The sequence below is a fragment of the Phyllobates terribilis genome, unplaced genomic scaffold (assembly GCF_046119375.1).
Source record: "Phyllobates terribilis strain yellow unplaced genomic scaffold, ASM4611937v1 Scaffold_1__5_contigs__length_1240528914, whole genome shotgun sequence".
Lineage (NCBI taxonomy): Eukaryota > Metazoa > Chordata > Amphibia > Anura > Dendrobatidae > Phyllobates > Phyllobates terribilis.
The window spans coordinates 319,304,667-319,327,212 of NW_027362761.1; the positions used below are offsets into that span (position 1 = coordinate 319,304,667).

At 40.7% G+C, this 22,546-nt stretch overlaps 1 protein-coding gene across 19 annotated transcripts in view; it reads right to left on the minus strand.

Annotated features, from left to right (window-relative positions):
- ARVCF (ARVCF delta catenin family member) overlaps nt 1-22,546 on the minus strand; it is an 892,847-nt gene that overhangs the window by 276,950 nt on the left and 593,351 nt on the right. The window lies entirely within an intron of this gene.

Here is a 22,546-nt window from a genome sequence, read left to right on the forward strand (position 1 = left end):
AATGTTACCCTTGGAAAAAATGTTGTACACCATTATCTAATGCGTATGTGTAGGTTCAGCTGATGGTACATTTAGACAGTGTAAACATGTCAGTGGTAACCTTACAAATGGGCAAAATGGTTGTTCATCAGGTGATTGCCATAAAAATCATCATTATCGGTAGCCAGGAGTGTAACTACTGGGTAGTACTACCAGCTACTAAGGGGCCCACAGACACCAGCAAATACTTCAGCTGGATGTACGTCCTTGGATGCACATCCAATTGAAGTGTATTGCAGCGCACAGACCAGTCAGCAATACAAGCTGCTGGCCAATCAGAGACCATCCGACGTCAGCGTGCACATTACTGGGGGCGCATGGCAGTGACGTCATGCGCTCCCGTCACTTGTACGCTGAAGTCGGCTGCAGGCTTCAGAAGAGGACGCTGCATGGCGGGGGAGCTGATGGGAGGTGAGTATTTATTTTTTTAAAATCAGTGAATACACGATGGCCATACTACTACATGGATGACTATGGGCTGTGCATTATACTTTATGGAGGACTATGGGGTGCATTATACTAAATGGAGGACTATGGTCTGTACATTATATTATATGAAGGATATGGGATATGTATTATACTGTATGGAGGTCTATGGATAGTGCATTATATTATATGGAGGACTATGGGCTGCATTATACTATAGGGATGACTATGGGATGTGCATTATACTATATGGAGGACTATGGGGAGTGCATTATACTTCTGCTCTGGGACCCCATGACTTCTATGTACGCCCCTGGTGACTATAATGCTTTCTTTTTTTCTATACATTAAAGAACAGCAGCAAAATAGTGGATAAATATACCAGGATGGGGGATATATTTACCAGGATAAAGGACATATACCAGGATGGGGGATATATATATACCAGGATGAGGGACATACACCAGGATGGGGGATATATATACCAGGATGAGGGACATATACCAGGACGGGGGATACATATACCAGGATGGGGGATACATATGCATCAGGATGGGGCCCAGGATAAGGGACATATACCAGGATGGGGGATATATATACCAGGATGTGGGATATATATATGATGCGCCCCCTGGGCCGTGGGATACTCGGTAGCCGGGCCGGTCGTTGCTAGGGGAGATGTCACAGTGGCGGTGACCCGGTCCGTGACCCAGGGCGGTCAATAAAAGGGGATTTGTGAAAAAGGGAATAAAGTTTTTATATTTAATGGTCGTGATGTCACCTGTGGTATGCGGCTATATGGAGCCGGCGCTGCGGAGCAGGTCCTCTGGAGCTGTTGTTAATGCAGCAGAGTTTGTTCAGCTCTCCACAGGTACAGCTAAGCTCCAGGGCAGTGCTGTGATGGTTAATGATGAGGTAGCTGTTGTTGTGCAGTGTAGTGCAGGGCTGGTAATGGCGCAGCAATAATTCAGAGACAGTGGGGTGCAGTCTTCAAGGTTTACTCACGATTATCACGTTGCTCCTGGTTACAACAGCCAATTATCACCACCCACGTCGTTCTGCGTTCACAGAGGCAGGGGTTCAGCAATCCCTCAGGTATTTCAGAAGTACTTAACGGGACCCCGTTATGTGTGCCTTTCTCGGTCGTCTTCCTGCGCTGGCTCTCACCCTCCTGCCCTGCGCCTCGCACCTAGTGTCTCAGATTTTGGCGGGCAACCTAGAGTTCCCTGGATCCTGAGCGGCTACCTTTTTGGTGATTAATTGCGGCTGTGGGCAACTACACCTTGAAAATGTAGAAGCCTCCGGTTTCTAGCTGAATGTTGTAATTCCCACTAGTTAGGGGCCGGTCCCCTTTGCGGCCTGATCCTTCCACGTCCTGATAGATTCGGGCGTACGGGTGGCCTCCTGCACTTCCCGTACCCCTAGGATCCCCTCTTTCTTTCTGGAGCCTTCCTCTCTGCTCCTCTCCTTTCTTCAGTCTGACCTCCTGGGCCTCTCTCACTCAGGCCCGCTCCTCCTGAGCAGAGCTCCTGCTCCTTTCACTGTCCTCCTCTGACTGTCTGGCTACCCCCAAGATGGCTTCCCTTTTTATACTACTGCTGAAGTGCTCCCCTGTACTTCTTCCTCCACCCACACCCACTACATGGTTCCGCCCTCCAACTAGGGACCAGGGACTGTGCTCTCCCTTAGGAGCAATCTCGCCCTTCCCTCTGAAGTGGAGTGTAATGGATGCAAGTGGGTGGGTCCCGGGCAGCAATCCATCCTTACCTGAGAGTGGGATACCACACCTCTGGGTGAGATGCAGTACCTCTGTGGCGACTGAACTCTCAGGGGCGCCACATATACCAGGATGGGGGATACATATACCAGGATGGGGGATATGTATATACCACGATGTGGCCAGGATGAGGGTCATACATATACCAGGATGAGGGACATGTATACCAGGATGGAGGAAATATACAGCTCTGGCAAAAATTAAGAGACCACTGCAAAATTTTCATTTTCTCTGATTTTTCTCTTTATAGGTATATTTGAGTAAAATGTACATTGTTGTTTTAGTCTATAAACTACTGACAACATGTCTCCGAAATTCAAAGCTAAAAAATTTGTATTTATTTGCAGCAAATGATAAAGCGTCAAAATGCTAAAAAAGAAACAGTGCATTCAGACCTCAAATTACTCATGTTTTAACTCATGAACAGTTCAGAAATCAATATTTGGTGGACTAACCATGATTTTTAATCATAGCTTTCATGCGTCTTGTCATGCTTTCCACAAGTCTTTCCATGCTTTCCAATAGAAAACTGTTCAGTGGTCTCTTAATTTTTGCCAGAGCTGTATATACACCAGGATGAGGGACATATATACCAGGATGGAGAATATATATACTACGATGGAGGATATATATATATATATAATCAGGATGGGGGCCCCCCGGTCCACATCTTGCACCGGGGCCCATCAGACTCTAGTTACGTCACTATGGGTAGCACCCCATGTAAACAATGGATGTGCTGATGATAATATGCATATTGCATAGGGACAGAACAATCGTATTAATTATTGTTCTGCTCGCAACCGTAATCATTGGCCTGTGGGAACAGGCCAGTAAATGACCGCCAACTGACTTGTCTATTGTAATAGTCTAGTAAAATTAATGTGTATTGGTAAAGCAATCACAACCTAGAAGTTGTCCAAAGTAATACCCACTCTTACAGGTAAAAATGAAACCACACAAAACTTAAAGAATTTACAAAACAAAATGAAACACCACTAAGAGGAAATGTCCTGTGGAGTTTGACATGCTTGATATGCCAGTGTAACGAGAGTTAAAGGCCATTGAATACTTTTCTTCAATATTAAATCTGCAAATTGCTACTTCAAATATTTATTTATTTTACTCACTTATATAGCACCATTAATTCCTCAGCGCTTTACAGACATTATCATTGCTGTCCCCATTTTGGCTCATAATCTAGATTCCCTATCAGTATGTCTTTGGAGTGTGGGAGGAAACCGGAGAACCTGGAGGAAACCCACACAAACACAGAGAGAACATACAAACTCCTTGCAGATGTTGTCCTTGGTGGGATTTGAACCCAGGACTCCAGCGCTGCAAGGCTGCAGTGCTTACCACTAAACCACCATGCTACCCATAGGTGGCACTAGAGTTCAAGAACAAATAAATGTCATCATCTTTCAACAGCATTTTCAGCTCTGTTGTCTTTATCCTCATAGTCAACTTTGAATCAAGGTATTATTTTTATTTTTGCTTTACAAATTTACTAGTTGAGAATGTCTCTCCTAACCTACAAAAGTAACACTATGAAGGGGGTAGGGAGTGTTGTATGCCACTCTTCCTTAATAAATGCAAAATGTTTAGGCTTATGGGCACAGTTTATGTAAAAAATGTAAACGCATCAGCATTTTTAGAGTAGAGATATATGAAACTATTGTACATTTACTAATGTACTTCATCGGCATTACCTTTTCTACTAGAAAACATATATTTTCAGTAGATATAACTTATAACCTACAATTTTGTCCAATAGAAAAACACGGCAGAACAGAAAATACAATATATTACTAATAATCTGAAAAGAGCCTAATTTATTCCAAAAGTGGGAATCTGATTTTACAATTTCTCTTTTTGCATACAACAACCTATTGTTTTGTAATCATCAATTCAACCACAATATGTATTGTATACGTATGCAAGTTTTGCAGTACATAAAAGCTGGAGTAATATATGCAGAAGAATAATAAGTGGCATTTACAAGGAAATGTCAATGACAAATATTTAAGAACTGAAAATGACTAACAGCAAAAAACAGTTGCCAGCTATTCTTGGCACTTCTTTACAAAATAAAATTTTATTTCACTCTTAAATGACAGTAAAGACATTAGAGGTGATACTTCAAGAGCAAATAAGTGGCGGAAATGTTAAGTATTTTTGATCCAAGGTACGTAGTTTACGGTAGCAGGATGTCTACTCAGGATCTCATGTAGAGAAGATGATTAAAATGTTCCAGAGGTGCAATCAGCATTATGCGAAGATATCTTTTATTCTTGTCTAGAAGATATACCGTAGGTTTATATCTGTCAGTAACATTTTATTGTCAATGTGTAGGTCATCTGAGATGTTTCTTTATTATATCTTTTTCTATGGCATTGTTTATAACACGTATAGAAATTAACAAATATGTTCTAAACAGTATATACAACATAGCATGATGTTTGCAAAGACCTTAATGGCTTATTCCTATCTCAGCGATTCATTGCTGAGAATCCAATATCTGTCTGTATGCGTCGAACAGAGGAGGTCAGGAATCCAAGAAACAATGGAGCGAAATGAGTTATGCTGTTTCTCTAACTCCTATAGAAGTGAATGAAAATAGAAAGACACCACATACACTAAAAATACTGGGGTGCTCTGAAACTATCAAAAAAGCAAAAACAGATGCCACAAAAGGAAGGAAAAGCATGAGGGCATAATAGAGGCACACTCCGACTATATAGCAAATAATCATACATTGTATTGCAGAATGAGGAGGACAAAGCAAATAGATTGTGACTATTTGACACACATTGGGTCCGTGCTTTTATTGTGATCTACTTTTTTTTCTTCTTGTACAAATGTTACAGAAACAGCTTAGCACAGCTAAAAACTGATGGATCCTCGTGTGGGCCATCTGATGCAGCTTCAAGAGCTTTAGATCCATATGGTAACTTCTCAGAACCTTATCCCATCCTTCTTACACCCTCCCGGGAAAACTCACATTGGCTCGTTTGGCATTGAATACCACCAAAACGTTGATTACGCCTAAAGGCCCTCATACAAAATAGATTAACTTTGGTTGAACCTGCCAATATTGATATGCTTGGCCAACTGTCTAATACAATACCAACGGTGGAAGCGATTTCTCTTACAGTCAGACTTGTATGTTCATTAAGAGTAATAATTCTAGACCTCTTCTGTGGAGTAACATCCATTTTTACAAGCACGAATCACACTGAGAGAAAAAGTACACTAAACCACTCCACACAGAAACAAGCTCTCAACTGAAGCTGAGGGGGCAGCTAGCTGTTATTTTCTGACTAAAACCGGTCAAACCATATTTTGTTACTCAAGGTTGTACACTCACACCTGTTCAAAGCAGTTAAAACTGGTTTGAATCACTGACTGGTAACCAACTTACTTAAAAAATGCTTTGTCCCAATTAATTTGCACAGCAATGTATGTATGGAGATGTTCATCTCTCCCCCGAAATGTCATGTAGAATCCGATATGTCAGATTTAGGACTGCCGATCCTTTTGTTTTCGGCGCAATAAGCCGCAGCCAGAGGAGTATGGCAGCTGCTATATCATACAGAACACAAGAGCGTTTGGCAGAGCGAGTGCTCCTGTGTATGAAGGAGTCAAGATAGCTGCCGAGTCAAACAAACTACCAAAGCATCGTTCAGCTGACAGCTATATAATGTGTATGGGGTCCCTAAGTTTAGGTCTCAGCTCCAAATTTTGATACCATCTCTCATTCCTGACTGGACTACCCGCTATGCCTTTTTTTTCTCACTTTTCACAAGTGCAACAAAAACAGGATAACAAATAAATATGACACCACTTTCCTCCTTCTCAACCAGCCCCCATCAAAATAATTAATTTCTGACAATTTACACCTGATAAACTTCTTTTCACTGCTTGGAAAGTAACATATGATTTGGTTTCTGATGTACGTTTAGTGATTTTTACATTTGTGTCAAAGAATGCTATGAAGAGGAAGATTTTGGCAATGTACAATTTGCTTGCTAATTTATTACACCTTCAAATTTTTGGTGATGGGCACTTCATGCCTTACATCTAGACACTTACCATCTGTTGCCATCTCTAACTTAAAACTTTTTCCCAGTCCTCCCTTAAACACACACAAGACAACCAAGATAATGAAAATGCCTGTCACTGCACTTATCATAATAACACGTTTCTCTGTGACCTACATAAAAACTAACTTTTCTACAATCTATCTAAGGCTATGTGCCCACGATGCAGAAATGCTCCGGATTTTTTCCTGAGCGTTTCTGCATCTCCCTGGCAGAAAAAAACGCATGCAGATTGTACATGCGGATTGTACATGCGTTTTTCCTGCCAGGGACAAGCGGATGTGAAGCGTTCTTCACTTGCATTTCCGCATGCGGGTTGTGAAGCGCTTTCCAAGCGATTTTAGCATCACTTGGAAAGTGCTTGTCAACTTGGTCACACTATATACAGTACAGACCAAAAGTTTGGACACACTTTCTCATTTAAAGATTTTTCTGTATTTTCATGACTATGAAAATTGAACATTCACACTGAAGACTATGAATTAACACATGTGGAAGTATATACTTAACAAAAAAGTGTTAAAACAACTGAAAATATGTCTTATATTCTAGGTTCTTCAAAGTAGCCACCTTTTGCTTTGATGACTGCTTTGCACACTCTTGGCATTCTCTTGATGAGCTTCAAGAGGTAGTCACCGGAAATGGTCTTCCAACAATCTTGAAGGAGTTCCCAGAGATGCTTAGCACTTGTTGACCCTTTTGCCTTCACTCTGCGGTCCAGCTCACCCCAAACCATCTCAATTGGGTTCAGGTCTGGTGACTGTGAATGCCAGGTCATCTGGCGTAGCACCCCATCACTCTCCCTCTTGGTCATATAGCCCTTACACAGCCTGAAGGTGTGTTTGGAGTCATTGTCCTGTTGAAAAATAAATGATGGTCCAACTAAATGCAAACCGTATGGAATAGCATGCTGCTACAAGATGCTGTGGTAGCCATGCTGGTTCAGTATGCCTTCAATTTTGAATAAATGCCCAACAGTGTCACCAGCAAAGCACCCCCACACCATCACACTTCCTCCTCCATGCTTCACGGTGGGAACCAGGCATGTAGAGTCCATCCGTTCACCTTTTCTGCGTCGCACCAAAACGGTGGTTGGAACCAAAGATCTCGAATTTGGACTCATCAGACCAAAGCTCAGATTTCCACTGGTCTAATGTCCATTCTTTGTGTTCTTAAGCCCAAATAAGTCTCTTCTGCTTGTTGCCTGTCCTTAGCATTGGTTTCCTAGCAGCTATTTTACCATGAAGGCCTGCTGCACAAAGTCTTCTCTTAACAGTTGTTGTAGAGATGTGTCTGCTGCTAGAACTCTGTGTGGCATTGACCTGGTCTCTAATCCGAGCTGCTGTTAACCTGCGATTTCTGAGGCTGGTGACTCGGATAAACTTATCCTCAGAAGCAGAGGTGACTCTTGGTCTTCCTTTCCTGGGCGGTCCTCATGTGAGCCAGTTTCTTTGTAGCACTTGTGTGGCACCCAGGGGATGGGGACTACTCGGCGCCCGGGCCTTAATGCCTGGCCTTGGGGATGTCGCAGTGGTCGGCTCCCGGGCCCGTACCCTGGGGTCTCTCTTAAAAAAAAGGGGTTAAATGGAAAATGAAAGTTTGTGACGCCACCTGTGGTGTCTGGTGAGGACCACCAGTGCTGCGGCAGTCCACTGAGGCCGGTGTTATGGCAGCTATGATGGGGTAGCTCCCCACTGGTAGAGCTAGGCCTCAGGGCAGCGGTGTTCAGTAAGGTGCACTATATGGCGGTGACCCAGCCGGGTCCAAGGAAAAAAATGGGAGACACACTCACGTTTGGCTTCAGTACCTTTTTACTGGTGGAGTTGTGGTACCGACTGAAGCACTGTAGGGTGAGGGGTGCACTGCAGGTCTCTCCCCAGTGAGCAGGTATAGGGCCTCCTGTATCCTTGCCGCTTGTGTAGTTTATGGCCTGTCTGAAACTAGGCCTAACTTAGTCCTTGTGTTGCGCCGGCTGACCTGGTGTTAGGGCCTTTTGCTGAAGAGCATGCTCCTGGTATGGCGGAGCCTCCGTGCCTCCTGGTCCTGTTATGTGTCAGCTCCTGGGCTATCCTGAGACCTGAAGTCTTCCAGGAAAGATCCGGTTGTTTTCCACAGAGGGTATACTGCTCTGCAGACTCGGAGCCGGTGTCCGGTATATTTCTGGGGTGAGCTTATGAAGCTCCTCGGTCCCCGATGCTACTGTTCCACTAGCCTTCGGCCTACTCTGGGCCCTCACTAGGCTATACACACTGGCTGTAAGCTGGCTGCCTCTTCTGCCGCTCTTTAGAGTGTCGGCAACGCTCCTAGCTGTCTCTCTCTGAGCTGCTTGCAGCAGACTCCAAACAACTCTTCTCAGCAGAAACCTGCTGAGTCACTAACCTTCTGTGTCTCAGCAGAGACTCCTGACTGGACTCACTCCTTAGACAACTGACTGAACTCCCCCTCTTCCTGCCTCCACCCTCCTTTATATATTCACTAAAGGGCTCCCTCTGGTGGTTCTGAGGTAGGGTGGAGGTGTGTGAATGCTCTGAGGGCCTCTTGTGGAGAAAACCTGAAATGCACCCCCCTTTGGTCTGTGACTCCATGCACAGCAGGGCGTCACACTTGGTTTTTGCAACTGCACTTGGGGACACTTTCAAAGTTTGCCCAATTTTTCGGACTGACTGACCTTCATTTCTTAAAGTAATGATGGCCACTCGGTTTTCTTTACTTAGCTGCTTTTTTCTTGCCATATTACAGATTCTAACAGTCTATTCAGTAGGACTATCAGCTGTGCATCCACCAGACATCTGCACAACACAACTGATGGTCCCAACCCCATTTATAAGGCAAGAAATCCCACTTAATAAACCTGACAGGGCACACCTGTGAAGTGAAAACCATTTCCGGTGACTACCTCTTGAAGCTCTTCAAGAGAATGCCAAGAGTGTGCAAAGCAGTCATCAAAGCAAAAGGTGTCTACTTTGAAGAACCTAGAATATAAGACATATTTTCAGTTGTTTCACAACTTTTTGTTAAGTATATAATTCCACATGTGTTAATTCATAGTGTTGATGCCTTCAATGTGAATGTACAATTTTCATAGTCATGAAAATACAGAAAAATCTTTAAATGAGAAGGTGTATCCAAACTTTTGGTCTGTACTGTAAATCCATGCAAACGGCATGGATTTATATAGTGTGACCTTAAATAATGTTTAGAAATAAAAAAATGAATCTATACTTACCTTCTGATTGCCCCCGGAGTCTTGCTTCGCTCCATTCTCCCTTGCCGGCAGCTCGCGGTACACTACACTGAAGGACCTGCCGTCACATGACCTTTTTTTTACAGGTTCTATGATACCCGGGTCCGGAGGAGAGTCTCCTGTCCTCTAGACCCGGGTACCATCTGCACATTGAAACGCATGGAATGCGCATCTACATATGCAGTGATGCGTAATCCAAGCGTTCCAATGCAAGTCAATGGCGGCGAAAATGCAGCACTTCCGCAAAATAATTGGTAGTGCTGCGTTTTTTTCCGCAATGATAATCCGCAGCGGAAATTTCCGCAGCATGTGCACAGCACAGGCAGATTATCATTGGGGAACATGGCAGGCCTTCTACCATGCGTTTTCTAAGCGTTTTCTGCAGCGTTTTTGCCGCTGCGGAACGCTTAAAAAACACATCGTGGGCACACAGCCTTAAACTCTGCTCCTTATCAAGCTCTCATTCCACAAATGCCAACCCTCTGTGTCAGTCCCTCCGCTGGCTGAATATTAGACGAAGAATGCTTATTAAAATACTAACACTAAAATTTGATGATCTGGTCAATGCTTCTTTTCTTGTTTCTTTACTGATCTTCAAGTACCTACCTACTCACAAACCTTTCTTCTATCTCTCTTGTTCCTTGCCTCCGTACTATCTGCCACTTTCCAACTCTACCTTTCCCAACATATGTAAAACCAGACCAAGGTGTCCCTGAACTCAGGGTTGGATTTCCCATAAAGGCCAACCTAAGCCATGGCCTAGGGTGCAGCAGTCAGGGGGACATATATGCAGAAGAAATAACCAAATAATTATACATTTTTCAGTATTATTTTGAAAAAGGCCATATAAAATGCTGTTTTTTTTAAATTTACATCCATATACATTAAATAAATTGAGCGGTACATTTACGTTGCCCATCTCTACAGCTTGCACTGTCTTGCTCAGTCACAAGCAAAAAGCATTTGCTATTCCTCTCTCACACACTCAGCGTAAACCATGTGTTAAAGGAAAGTTCATGGCACAGTTTTAGGGAACGGTGCTGCTCAAATTCCACCGAGTGAACAAGTACATTTGAAACCAGAAGTTTACATACACTATATAAAAAGACACATATGCATGTTTTTCTCAATATCTGACATGAAATCAGAATAAACCTTTCCTGCTTTAGGTCAATTAGGATTACCATAATTTTTAATATTTGCCAAATGCAAGAATACTGAGAGAGAGAATGTTTTAAGGCATTTTTATTACTTACTGCAAAGTCAAAAGTTTACATTCATTTCATTAGTATTTGGTACCATTGCCCTTAAACTGAATGACTTGGGTCAAATATTTGGGATATCCTTCCACAAGCTTCTCACAATAGTTGGTCGGAATTTGGGCCCATTCCTCCTGACAAAACTGGTGTAACTAAATCAGGTTTGTAGGTCACCTTGCTCGCACTTGCCTTTTCAGCTTTGCCCATAAATTTTCAATAGGATTGAGATCAGGGCTTTATGATGGCCACTCCAAAACATTGACTTTGTTATCCTTTAGCCACTTTGTTACCATTTTGGCAGTATGCTTCAGGTCATTGTCCATTTGGAAGGCCTATTTCCACGCAGGCTTTAACTTCATGGCTGATGTCTTGAGATGTTACTTCATTGTTGCCACACAATCTTCTTTTCTCATGATGCCATCTAGTTTGTGAAGTGCACCAGTCCCTCCTTCAGCAAAACAACCCCATAACATGATGCTGCCACTCCAGTGTTTCACAGTTGGGATGGTGTTCTTAGGCTTCCAAGCTTCTCCCTTTTTCCTCAAAACATAACGATGATCACTATGACCAAAGAGTTCAATTTTAGTTTCATCAGACCACAGGACATGTCTCCAAAAATTAAGGTGTTTATTCCTGTGTGCATTTGTAAATATTAATCTGGCTTTTTTATGTTTCTTTTTGAGTAATGGCTTCTTCCTGGCAGAGTGGCCTTTCAGCTCATGTTGATACAGTACTTGTTTCACTGTGGATATTGACACAATCTTTCTATTTTCCGCCATCATCTTCACAAGGTCTTTTGCTTTTGTCCTTGGGTTGATATGCACATGTCGGACCAAAGCACGTTCATCTCTGGGACACAGAACCCTGAGTGGTATGATGGCTGGACATTCCCATCTTGTTTGTACTTGCGTATAATTGTTTGTACAGATGAACGAGGCACCTTTAGGTATCTTGAAATTGTACCCAAGGATAAGCCAGACTTATGCAAGTCCACAATTCTCTTCCGGATATCTTGGCTGATTTCTTTAGACTTTCTTATGATACTACAAATAGAAGCAGTGTGTTTCAGGTGTGCATTAAAATACATCCACAGGTGTGTTTCTAATTAACTCAGATGTTGCCAAAAAAACTATCAGAAGCTTCCAAACACATAACATCATCATATGTGCAGTCCAAAATTGTTTAGAAGCATAGTAATCTTAGTGTAAGTAAACTTTTGACTTTGTAGTAAGTAATAAAAATGCCTTAAAACATACTTTCTTTCATTCTCTCATGATTCTGGCATTTGGCAAATATTACAAATTATGGTAATCCTAATTGACCTAAAATGGGAAAGGTTTATTCTGATTACATGTCAGATATTGAGAAAAACATGCATATGTGTCTTTTTATATAGTGTATGTAAACTTCTGGTTTCAACTGTATGTGAAAAACGTGGAAACTGATGTTTTGGAAGTTGCCGAAGTTCTCCAATCACTAGTAAAGTTCTTGACAGAACTGCAAGAACTGTTTGGTTTATATGAGAAATAATCTCTCAACAATCTCTGAAAATAAAGTATAGGAGCGTGATGAAAGTCGTTAAATTTTCAGGAAACTTTAATCTGATGGGGCATGTGATGGTAGATTTCGTTAAAGAGGGTGTGTCAATTTTCAAATCAATATATTTCTAATCAACTTTGAGGAGGTAGGAGGGGGCGCAGAATTATATGCTTTGTCCTATGGCAAAGAAATGTGTAAATCCGGACATGCCTAAACTGATATTTCAACACTGACTCCTCCAGACAAACCTAGCTGCTTACTCATTTACCAACTTCCCATATCTACCCCATATTTTATATATGTTGTACATTCCTGATTCAGCAGTTTATTAGTCTGGCACCTTTAATTTGCACAGCATATTGTTTTGTGTCTATAACATTTTACTTGTAAATATTCTACTATGTAAAGTGCAATTAAAAATAAATTAATAATAATAGTAAAATTAGTGAGGTCAGGACTAATTGCAGGTAAGAAGGTCTGGCTTGACGCTAATATTCTAATTAATCACTAAGGTGTCCAAGGGAACTAGGTTATTGCCTGTGCTTGCCAGTCAAGTTCTCCCACATCAATTTGTAATCTTTTTTTTAATTGTCACCTATATCGAAGAATGCAAATTTACATAATACAGAGATGCAAGCAGTGCGCTGAGTTTCATAAGATATAAGCAAACATGAAATATCTGAATACTTTTAATTTGCTTCACTAACATATTTACTATACTCCATATGTGATGTTCTTAGGGCACATTTTGATCAAAGAGGATCGTTAGTAGATGTAATTGTATCTATAATACATTTTTTATCTATCTTCAAGTTTACAATTATAAGCATTCCATACGTTTTTAAACTTTTCTTGACAAATACATCAAGTTTTGTCTCAATATTTACCATGTTGACCCTTATTTTTCAAGGCTTCTGCAATTCGCCTTTGCAGGATAGATACCAGCTTCTGGGCCAAATCTTAACAGATGGCAAAACTATTCTTGCCTAATCAGTGCTTGGAGTTTATTACAATTTCTGTTATTTTTGTTTCTCCTTCTAATGTTTGGAGAATTCACCAAAAACATGTTCTCAATGGAATTGAGATCTGGGGAGTTTCTTGGCGATGGACCCAAAATGTCAATGTTTTATTCACTGACACATAGTTGTCAATTTTCCCTTATGACATAGTGCTTCATCATGCTGGAAAAAGCATTGTTCATCACCAAATTGCTCCTGGATCGTTGGGAGCAGTTGCTCTTAGAGGATGCTTAGTTACCATTATTTATTCATCGCAGTCTTCATAGAAAATTTTGCGAGTGATCCAACTCCCTTGGATGAAAAGCAACCCCACTCAGGACGTTTTACTGTTGGCATGACACAGGACTCATGATAGCGCTCACCTTTTCTTCTCCAGACAGTCATTCTTTCAGGTGTCCAAAACAGTCTGAAGGGGGCTTCACCAGAGAAAATAACTTTACCCCACAGTCCTCTGCAGTTCAATCCTTGAACTTCCTACAGAATGTCCGTCGGTCCTTGATGTTTTTCTTGTAGAGAAGTGGTTACTTTGCTGCTCTTCCTGATAGCTGGCCAGCATCCAAAAGACTTTGGCACACTGGGGGTGCAGATGCACTGACACCTGCCTGCTACCATTCCTGAGCAAGCTCTGCACTGGTGTTGAAATAATCTCATAGCTAAATCCTCTTTAGCAGATGGTTCTGGTACTTGCTGGACTTTGAGAGCTTTGAAGCCTTCTTCACAGCAAGCCTCAAATTCAGTGGATTTTTTTATTAAGTTAATTTTTATGGCATGGAATGACAGTGCATTTTTGAAACTCATCTGATTGCTCTTCATCACAACCCAGAGTAAAAGTAAATTGGCACTATAAAACTGAGCAACAAACATTGTGAAAATCAAAACTTTTGGCAACTATACAATGCAAAATACTCATTTAGTCTACACCTTCTAACAAAATGAAAAATATAATGGGATTGTAATAGCCTTGAGTCTGTAATAAAGTTTACAGCATATGGGCAGGACACATTTTCTATCATACAGCAAATCCAGCTTTTCCCATTAGAGTACCAGATGATAACTTTCTACTGTTTAAGGTCTACAGCACATTTGCTAATACTGGTATCCTAATGAGTAGGGTGCAAATGTTAATTTCATATGCCGCATGAAAGTGGTGTATTTTCTGTTAAACAAGTTCCACTGCATGTGACTTTAAAGCTATATCTAGGAAAAGAGAGAGACACCACAGCACTCCAATGGATAAGTGTAAAAAGATGATTCTTTATTGCATTTAATAAAAAAAAGCGTTTCAGCTCTTTGAGTCTTTATCAATCTCTTTATGTATAAAGCCACATCCTCATACTCTGATAGTTCACAAGGCTTGTGGTTTAGCAATAATTAAGTTCAGCTTGAACACCAATCTGTCAATACAATTGGGTCCAATTTCAACCATAATTGTTCACAAAATAACCTATCACAAACTAATCGCCTGCCCCAATACAGTTTAAAACAATTGTTTCTACAACCCCCGGTAATCAAATGTTATTACTGTGAAATGGCGCATAGACGTTCCCCTGCAGTGGCTCTCTGTACTAACAGAAATGGTCCCAAGTATAGGACATTCCAGCACCTATGACTTATGTTGTCTAGATCTACCTTTTAAGACTGAGTTGTTTTAAAATTCGATATGCTTTGTGGTCACATCTCCATTTTGTGACGCAGACCTCAATTTCTCTGCATACCCACAGAGCTCATTGATACATTTCTTGCAGCACGGTGGATCAGTGTTTAACAATGTTGGTTTGCAGCGCTGGGGTCCTGGGTTTAAATCCCACCAAGGACAACATCTGCAAGGAGTTTGTATGTTCTCCCCGTGTTTGTGTGGGTTTCCTCCGGGTTCTCTGGTTTCCTTCCACACTCCAAAGACATACTGATAGGGAGTGTAGATTGTGAGCCCCAATGGGGACAGTGATGCTGATGTCTGAAAAACTCTGTGGTATTAATGGCGCTATATAAGTAGGCAAAATTAATAAATAAATGGTTGCCTGCAGTCTTCATTAATGGAGACTGTAGACAGCCATTTATTTTAGTTATTGCCTACTATTTTTATTATTGAGTTCAGTGGGTGCAAATTGATTTGTATGTCCCATTCCATCGGCCCTGACTGTGATCTGTGGTCACTGCAAGAGAGGGGGAGTACCACCTCTTACCTGCTGCCATTTGCTGCTCTTCTTTTGATTAGCTAGCCTGGCGCGATATCATTACAGCGTGACACACAAGTAACGTCACACCAGGCTGACTAATCATATGAAGAGCTGAGGACGTCAGCAGGAAAGAGGCGGTACTCCCACTACCGTGCAGCGGCAATAGAGTATTGCCAAGGCCACTGGAATGAGTCGTGCGAATAAATGTGCACCAGCTCTATCTGAATTCAATGTAGACATAGTAAGCAAGTTCGTCCTCGTGTAGTCTACAGGCAACTTTATAGGGGATTTGAAGCTGTATATCAGAAAAATGGAGCTCCAACCAAATAAAGATAAATTAAAAGATGATTCAGTTAAAATTTTTACATGTATTCATATAAGTGGTTGTGGTCTAGCGTGGACATAACATGTCTATGGTAACTGCATAGATACATGTCTATTTTTATAGCACAAGGTTAGTTATTGGTGTGGCTGAGAATGCCAAAGCCAACACATCAATGAGGTATCTACATAGTTTTATTATTAATGGCAAGTTTGAAATAGAGTTAGCCAAAACCAAGTATACTTCTATATTAGTCTGTTGACATCAGCATGGTGGCTTTTGTTTCTAACAGAAGTCAGAACGCTGAGGCAGCTCCATCTCACCATGGATACCTGAAGCACATGTCTGACCCCATTGATTTATAGCGTGATCTGTCAGGTTCCACCGTGGTCTCTACAATTCTTTAATAGAAATATAATGCTGTATGCAGTTCTAATTTTCTTATAAAAAAAACTAAAAAAATTACAGGACTGGCAAAAGGAGGCACCTGACAGACACGGTCCTCGTCAGTTTGAGAAAGGCTCCATAGAGAGAGCTTAAATGTAACTGGTGTCAGTGAATAGAAGATACCTTTTCACTATCTTGGATATGCTGCCTCCTTTTTTTGTGTGTGTATATGTATATATATATACAGTATATATATATATATATATATATATATATATATATATATTTATATATACATATACAGTACAGACCAAAGGTTTGGACACATCTTCTCATTTAAATATTTTTCTGTATTTTCATGACTATGGAAATTGTATATTCACACTGAAGGCATCAAAATTATGAATTAACACATGTGGAATTATATACTTAACAAAAAAGTGTGAAACAACTGAAAATATGTCTTATATTCTAGGTTCTTCAAAGTAGACACCTTTTGCTTTGATGACTGCTTTGCACACTCTTGGCATTCTCTTGATGAGCTTCAAGAGGTAGTCACCGGAAATGGTTTTCACTTCACTGGTGTGCCCTGTCAGGTTTAATAAGTGGGATTTCTTGCCTTATAAATGGGGTTGGGACCATCAGTTGTGTTGTGCAGAAGTCAGGTGGATACACAGCTGATAGTCCTACTGAATAGACTGTTAGAATTTGTATTATGGCAAGAAAAAAGCAGCTAAGTAAAGAAAAATGAGCGGCCGTCAGTCAGTCCGAAAAATTGGGAAAACTTTGAAAGTGTCCCAAGTGCAGTTGCAAAAACAATCAAGCGCTACAAAGAAACTGGCTCACATGAGGACCGCCCCAGGAAAGGAAGACCAAGAGTCACCTCTGCTTCTGAGGATAAGTTTATCCGAGTCACCAGCCTCAGAAATCGCAGGTTAACAGCAGCTCAGATTAGAGACCAAGTCAATGCCACACAGAGTTCTAGCAGCAGACACATCTCTTCAACAACTGTTAAGAGGAGACTTTGTGCAGCAGGCCTTCATGGTAAAATAGCTGCTAGGAAACCACTGCTAAGGACAGGCAACAAGCAGAAGAGACTTGTTTGGGCTAAACAACACAAGGAATGGACATTAAACGAGTGGAAATCTGTGCTTTGGTCTGACGAGTCCAAATTTGAGATCTTTGGTTCCAACCACCGTGTCTTTGTGCGACGCAGAAAAGGTGAACGGATGGACTCTACATGCCTGGTTCCCACCGTGAAGCATGGAGGAGGAGGTGTGATGGTGTGGGGGTGCTTTGCTGGTGACACTGTTGGGGATTTATTCAAAATTGAAGGCATACTGAATCAGCATGGCTACCAAAGCATCTTGCAGCGGCATGCTATTCCATCCGGTTTGCATTTAGTTGGACCATCATTTATTTTTCAACAGGACAATGACCCCAAACACACCTCCAGGCTGTGTACGGGCTATTTGACCAAGAAGGAGAGTGACGGGGTGCTACGCCATATGACCTGGCCTCCACAGTCACCAGACCTGAACCCAATCGAGATGGTTTGGGGTGAGCTGGACCGCAGAGTGAAGGCAAAAGGGCTAACAAGTGCTAAGCATCTTGAAGGAGTTCCCAGAGATGCTTAGCACTTGTTGGCCCTTTTGCCTTCACTCTGCAGTCCAGCTCACCCCAAACCATCTCGATTGGGTTCAGGGCTGGTGACTGTATAGACCAGGTCATCTGGCGTAGCAGCCCATCACTCTCCTTCTTGGGGACACTTTCAAAGTTTTCCCAATTTTTCAGACTGACTGACCTTAATTTCTTAAAGTAATGATGGCCACTCGTTTTTCTTTACTTAGCTGTTTTTTTCTTGCCATAATACAAATTCTAGCAGTCTATTCAGTAGGACTATCAGCTGTGTATCCACCAGACTTCTGCACAACACAACTGATGGTCCCAACCCCATTTATAAGGCAAGAAATCCCACTTATTAAACCTGACAGGGCACACCTGTGAAGTGAAAACCATTTCCGGTGACTACCTCTTGAAGCTCATCAAGAGAATGCCAAGAGTGTGCAAAGCAGTCATCAAAGCCAAAGGTGGCTACTTTGAAGAACCTAGAATATAAGACATATTTTCAGTTGTTTCACACTTTTTTGTTAAGTATATAATTCCACATGTGTTAATTCATAGTTTTGATGCCTTCAGTGTGAATGTACAATTTTCATAGTCATGAAAATACAGAAAAATCTTTAAATCAGAAGGTGTGTCCAAACTTTTGGTCTGTACTGTATATATATATATATATATATATATATATATATATATATATATACACATGTGTGTGTTAACAATATTATATATGTTTTTCATTTACATGTTTGAGTTTGGCAAAGCTCTGAATTCAAACAGCTCCTGAAGACAAGATTCTACTTTGTTTTTCCAAATATCCTTTCTGGAGAAAGTATAGACATCTTTAAATTATTTCCTATAAAACATTCTGGTTTCATGGCCTGTATGAAGCAATGCATGAAAAATATGAGCTCATGAGGATGTAAGAATTGGAATAAATCCAGCTGCACAGTAGATTATCAGTTACTGGGAATAAGGTGTAGAAATTGAATATGACTTGGCCCATGCCTACCACAGCAATATTTCTTACAAAGTTGTGAAAAGTGAGAAATCTAATAAAATTTAAGGTGGAAAGATGTTTTGGATTTGTAGCCAAATAGTTTCTTGTATCCAATAGATACCAAGTCCACTAAGAAAGCCAGCCATGTTACATGTGATGTAAGATTGGCACACAATAATCCCTGCAAAGAAAAGAACAACAAATCTGTCTGGTAGGAAGTGTGCCAACTCTTGGCAGTGCATATCGGTTGTGTTTAGTCTTGGCGTGAACCTCCTGTGTCTGCATCCTACTATTCTTACGGTTTCTCTTTTTTTCCTGAAAGCCTCTCTTTCCACCTGCCATAGTGTCCCATGGCGCTGAAAAGGACACCGCATCTTTCAGTTGATTTTAGCATTCTGTTTTCTATCCATGGCACTGTCCATTAAAACGTCCGTCCAAGTACCCTCCTAGAGGGTAAGTGCCAACCTAAGTCAGTGTCATCTGAGATTCTATTTCAGTTCTGGCTCTACAACTCTCTATTGGCTTATATATAGGAATACAGACTAAAAACAAAATGAAAATTTCATGATGACATAGCTTTACTTAGACTGTAATGCTGCTTTAATAGCTCAACTCCAATTTAAAACATCTGCTGGCACTTTCTCTACTTTGCTGCAACCTCTTTCTAAATATTTCTCCTTCAACTTCTTATTAATATTTATGTCTATGAAAACATGGCACAGTACTGCAATAATGGATGCATGCAGATTATGGCATAACGTCAAACTCTGTAAACTGAGAACCCTGAAGTTATATATAGTATGGCGAGTGTGACATCATTATTGCAATTACTGAAAAAAAAATAAAAAAATAAAATGCAATGGATGTTAAGAAGAAAAATTTTGATTTCAGGATTTAATTATTATCCAGAGATTTGTGGCATTAGATATTATCTCTAGTTTCCTTACCTAACTAATTCTGCACGTTCTTTAGCAGCAGTTTTTACAAGTTACAGCAAAAAATATCCACCACAGCTACTGCAGACCTTCATTCTTCACAAGATCAGACTGTTTCAAGGAGGTTCTGCAGGAGTTGAGGAGTTTTATAGGAAATAAAGACCCCAGAACAAAATATTGCTAAGAACACTAGAAGTGGTCTTCAAGTTCTGTGACAGTATATGCCCCGGACAGTAGTCTTGGGCTTTTATATGGTCACAGATCTCCTTGATGACTTCTAATATTTTTATCATTTACAGTATGGAGCACATTATCCCATACAGAAATCAGGATTGTTTTGGACCAGAGAAAATGTCATTCAGAAAGTAAACTAGATGAAAAATCCCAGTTTGTGTTCATCTGTTACTCTTACCAAGTTCAAGTTCTGTACCACTAAACTTATTACGCTGTACTTTGGTGGCTGGACACACTCAACCATGTGTGATAACAGTCCAACCTTTTAGGGCAAACTTTTTGGAGGTAAAAGTTTTGCATTAGTAAAAAACGTCAAAATTTAGCAGATTGAGAATTGGGCATATACTGGTCAAAATCTCTTTCTTATGAAAAATATGAGAAAAAATAATCTATCACCATGTAGAAAAGCAGCCACAATTTACCTATATCTTTCAAGGCATGAAAGTTGAACTAAAATCAGGAAAATATCTATACATTTTTTTCTCTTTTTTCCCCAAATGATCTTGGAACAGCCATCTTGCTTGAGCCGCTTCCCTGAAAACCACTTTTCTGATATTTTGTGTATGCCAAAATGTGATAATTTTCCAAACACAAATGTCTTCTGGAAAATAATAGCAGTAACTTGATTGGTTGACATGGTCACCTATTCCATTTTTTGCACCAGTTTTGATAAGCTCCCTCATTAACTTCTATGGGAGAGTGTTCCAGGCATGAACTGCGATAGAGGTCATGGTGGGGAAGAAGGACAAAGCTATGAGTTAGTAGTGGCATTAATATCACATCTTCTGAAATAACCTTGTAGCTATGTGTTGGAGTTGATCGTAATCATAAAAACTCAATTGAAGATGTACTACTCTGCAGATTTTCAGGGTAGATTGGAGATCTATGCACTTATGGTATTTATGCATGCTTCATTCAAATAATATGCATTAAAAGCCCATGATTTAGAGGACTATAGCAGTAAGATCTATGTTTTCCTTTGCACCATTTCAGTTTGGATCCAAAGGGATAGTCATCATCAGTTTTAAGATAATTAGGAATATATACAGAACGTATTTAATCAAAACACATTTGACAGCAGAAAAAATACATTCCTATAATTACGCCGAGTGACATGCTTCTTGGCTGGGAATGCAAGAGATTAAAATGTGTAGATATAAACAGCTAATCTGCCTTTATATATTTATTTTAAAATCCTTTGGGTAGAAGAAGTTAATCTGGCAGATGCTGTGTGATTGCGCAAAGTCAATCTTTCCAACTTTAAATCACCTTTCAAGGTAATTAGTGATAGCTAAGTGCAAAAATAAATGTGCCAGCAGTATGAGATGTACAGAAAGAGACCGTCGCTTAATTTGATGAACTTGTCTACTAATGAAAGCACAAGCCAAATTGTAGCATTACAAATGTGTGGAAGCTGTACTTAACATGAAAGGAACAAGGGAAAGCTGCAGTATCTTAGCGGATAGGGTGGAAAATCGGATTGTTATTACCAAGATTTTCTATTCAATTATCTATTTATGTTTGGCTTTATTGAAGGGAATATATCACCATGAAAATGGAGTCCAATTTTTAGGCACAATGTTATAGAGCAGGGGGAGTTTAGCAGCTTGATATATAGTTTTGTGAGAGAAGATTCAGTATAACCTAACCTAAGTTTTAATCATGTAAACCTCTGTTCTTTATGGCATTTTCAGTCTTGTGGGCGGTCCTATCAGTGACCGACAGCTTTCTTTGTATAAAAGTTTATAGAGTCAGCTGTCACTCACTGATAGGACCACCCACTGGACCAAAAATCCTAGAAAGAGCAGAGATTTACATGAGTAAAACTTAGGTTATACTGAATATTTTATTAACAAAACTATATATCAATTTACTCTGCTGCCCCTGCTCTATAACATCCTACTTGCAAACTGGAGTTCATTTTGATGGTGACAGGTTCCCTTTAAACACAATTTTTTACAGGCTTTAATGAATTTCGGCAAATAAAGTGGGCTTGTGGTTTATGGTCTTCTTAAAGGGAACCTGTCAAGTGAAAAATCGTTATTAACCTGCAGATATGGGGTTAATAGCTGTCACACAAGGTGAAGGAAGGAACAAGTGTACAACGACAGGAAGAGGGGGAAGGGAGCCCAACAACTAGGGAGAGGGGGAGTGGAGACCCCTAGGCAGATCTAAAATCACCCTGACTACGCTATCATCCCTAAATAGGTTCCGCACCTATCACCGAGTAGGAAACCTAATCCCTGAATGTCCCTAGAGCTAGGCCTTAGGTAGGGAGGGGACGGCGTGAACACTAGTTAGCCCCCACTGCAACTAAAGACAAAAGGTAGACAAACAAAAGGGATAAAAGGGATAAACTTAGCCTGAGTAGACACCAGAGAGATAACGCCAACACTCCTCCAAGGGAAGTCTAAGAAGCAACTAGCAGACTACCAGTACTCCAGGCATGGACAGAGGAACAT